We start from the raw sequence: 3,510 nt of genomic DNA, 5'->3' as shown, positions 1-3,510 counted from the left end.
CTGGAATCTTATCCTCATTCAGCCTCCAAGAAAGCAGTAAACCCTTGCATGGATCTACCTTTGGGCAGACACAAACTGAGCTCCAACCATCAGCTCTCACCTGTCAGAAATCATTTTTGTTTCAACCCCCGGAGAGTCTTCTTCACCAGCCTGCATCTGCCTTGTGATCTTGGCCTGCAGATTAAATATTTCAGCTCATCCAATAGCTAATGCTGGCCCCAAGATTAAGCTTTGACTTACCATAGAGTCTAGATAGTCCCAGGGGTCTATCTAGAGTCCCAGACTGTATCTTTCAGTATCAATGCATCTCTAATCAAGGAGCCCTCACACTGAATCCTGCTTATATGATTCAAGAAATACCTAATAGCCAACCTACAAGAGTTAAATGACTTAATAGTTGCTTGTCCACCTTACATCACTTTCATTGATGCAAAAACATTACTTTGAGAGTCATATTGCAAAAAAGATATTCATACATTTCATTCAAATATGTATTCTGGCTTGTGCTTGATATATCTGTAGACATCCTCACATAGTAATAACTTGTGACATTATTCTGCAACTTTGAAGAATGTTTATAGAATCTTATCTAGTCAATCAACCTATTCCTTATTATAGGACCTAAGAATCTTCTTGTCTTTTATTTCCAGAAAAAACCTTCTACTGCATTCTGAGGCACAAGTGAGAAGGTGCATTTATAACTAGCCATGCTCAATTTTCATAATGTCTGCTCGGCACCCAGCTCCTTCCAGCTCACTGGCATTCCAGAATTGGAGTCCCTGCACATCTGGCTCTCCATCCCCCTTGGCTCCATATACGTGGTGGCCATGGAAGGGAATGTCACCACTCTGGCTGTGGTAGTGGTGGAGCACTGCCTGCACCAGCCCATGTACTTCTTCCTGTGCCTATAGGCTATCATTGACCTGGTTCTATCCACTTCCACTATTCCCAGACTGCTGGGAATCTTCTGATTTGGTGCTGTTGACATTGGCTTGGATGCCTCCTTGGCTCAAATGTTCCTCATCCATTGCTTTGCCACGGTTGAGTAAGGCATCTTCCTTGCCATGGCTTTTGACCACTACATAGCCATCTGCGACCCACTCCATCATACCACAGTGCTCACTCATACTGTGGTGGGATGTTTGGGGCTAGCTGGCCTCTTCTGGGGTGTATTCTACATTGGACCCCTGCCTCTGATGATCCACCTGGAGCTGCCCCTTTACAAAGCCTGTGTCATCTCCCACTCCTACTGTGAGCACATGGCTGTGGTCCCCTTGCCAAAGCAGAGGCCAGATGGGAGCACTTAACAAGCCAGAGGGTTGAAATTACTCTAAAAACTGGCAAAAATCAAAGGGGCTTGGCCCACAGGGAGTTTTAAAGATAGTTAATAGGATATTGTGTCCCAAAGGCCAAAATAGATGGGCAGCCAGCAAGGCTCTGCTTACCATTCGTAGACCAAGGCAAGAATGGAGGATGAGGAGGCTGAGGATGGTCACTCCAATAAAGTCAGTCTCTTGCTCAGTTCCCAGACCTGTGCCAGTGTTCAGATCTAGGACTGTAACTAAAGAGGTACCTGGATACCTAAGTGGAAGAACTGTGAAAAATCATGCCTATTATATACCATGATGATTTCCTGAGACCTTCCTAAAAGATAACTTTGGCCATTTACTCAGGCAATTTTATACTAAAAAGAGGGGAATACCAAGGCATTGAAGGTTAAAGTTTGAGTTGCCACTGACACCCAGAAATCAAAAGCATAATCTTGGTCCCTCTGTTAGAGTTGGGGTTCTACTCTGGGTAGCAGAGTCTAGTTAGTAATTGAAGTTTTGGAGAAAGTCAGTTCTCAGTCACTTAATGAATAATTAGAATGACTGTACTTGGTAGGTTGAGTAACTTCCATGTGGTTTTGCTGGCCTGTGAGGCAAGAGCCAAAGAGTTGGGAAGGCCAAATAACCTCTAACACTTCTCTCCACCAAGAGTCAAAAATGCTTCAGAGGTACATGGAGAATTTGGCAAATGTATTGTTTTCCATCTTAGTGACAAAATACCAAAAACAATTTCCATTAACAGGGGATGGACAATAGTTCTCATATACAGTTTGCCTCAAGGGCATGTTAACTCTTTTCCTGTGTCATAATATAATTTGAAGATGACTGGACATCCTATGGACCTCCACCATCATCCACTGATGGCATGTTGATCTGGCAAAATGAGCTAGAGGTGTTTAGTACAATAGAGGCCTTAGTAAGACACACATGCTCCAAAGCGTAGGAGACAAATCTTAACATTAAAAACCTAGAACTTCAGTGAATTTTAGGGGGCCCATGGTTAAAAATCATTACCAGTAAAAGATCTTCATCTTGCATATTTTACCAGATAGAAAGCATAATGCCTACCACCTTGGATTCTGAAGAGAATGTATTCCTCACTTAGGAATCTTGCTTTAGTCCATGTACCCAAAGTCATGGAAGTATAGCTTTGAGTGGGCCCAAAGCAAGAAGGCTGTTTTAGGTCCAGACTACGGTACAAGTATCACTGTCACTTAACATTATGAACGAGCAACAGTAGCAGCAAAGGAGACTACGTGTGGACCCAGCCATGTAGATGCCCCATGATCAATGTTGACTGCTGCCTCTAAATGCCTGTCAGCAATAGACATCAATGCTGAAACACAGATATAATAGGGTTATTCCTCAAGGAGGCCACTTGGTGGCAAGTCAACTCCTCTGGGCCTCTTGAATCCTAGGAAGTACAGTGGTTTGCACTACCAATGACACATACTATTCTGGGTATGTATTTGCCTTTCTTTCCCCACAGAGCCTTGACCAGAACTTCTCTTTGAGGGCTTCCTGAATGCCTGATTATAGGCAGGACATCCCATATGACATAGTACTGAAAGAACAGACACTCTGAAGAGAAGGATATGCAGGACAGGGCTCATAACCATGGGATCCACTGGTAGCATTACCAGTTTCACCAACCAGAAGGAGTTGGCCCCACAGAATGCCAGAGCAGTCTTCTAAAAACAGCTAAAAAACAGTTCAAAAGGCAGCACTTCACAGAATTGGAGCCCTATCCTTTAGGATGCAATCTATCAACTGAAGTAACAGCTGTATCTCTGAGCAAAATTTCAGAAACTGGGGCTGTAGAGATCATCCTTCCTTCCTTTCCATTTTGCCCTTAGCAAGACAGGCCCACAGTAACTATGGAGGAGCTTCTCCTAAAATCTGAAGGAGATCTGTGCAAGGCAAGCAGGGATTGTGGTGGCCATAAAAAATATGCTTTTCAGATTGGACTGCAAGGAGCATATTTGACTGATAGTCTCAATCATTGTGCTCTCAAGCTCATGGCATTGCTAAGCCCTAGTGGCTTCCAACCAATAGATGAGCACAGCGCTAATAAGGCAGGTCTACTGGAGTGTGATACCGGATTCCTCATGAGTTCCCTTGGCTCAAGACTTACATGCAGCCTTGCCAAAGTGGTCTTAGAAATACACGAAAGCCTAAGCCC

The 3,510-nt window shown here is 43.8% G+C and overlaps 1 pseudogene; it reads left to right on the top strand.

Moving 5' to 3' along the window:
* Positions 1-707: 707 nt before the first annotated feature.
* Positions 708-1,307, top strand: LOC114236541 (olfactory receptor 52M1-like; annotated as a pseudogene).
* The last annotated feature ends 2,203 nt before the right edge of the window (positions 1,308-3,510 follow it).

Source organism: Balaenoptera acutorostrata, chromosome 9, assembly GCF_949987535.1.
Source record: "Balaenoptera acutorostrata chromosome 9, mBalAcu1.1, whole genome shotgun sequence".
NCBI classification, from domain to species: Eukaryota; Metazoa; Chordata; class Mammalia; order Artiodactyla; family Balaenopteridae; genus Balaenoptera; species Balaenoptera acutorostrata.
Note: the sequence above shows the minus strand (reverse complement) of the source record. Positions and strands in the feature narration are given on the sequence as shown.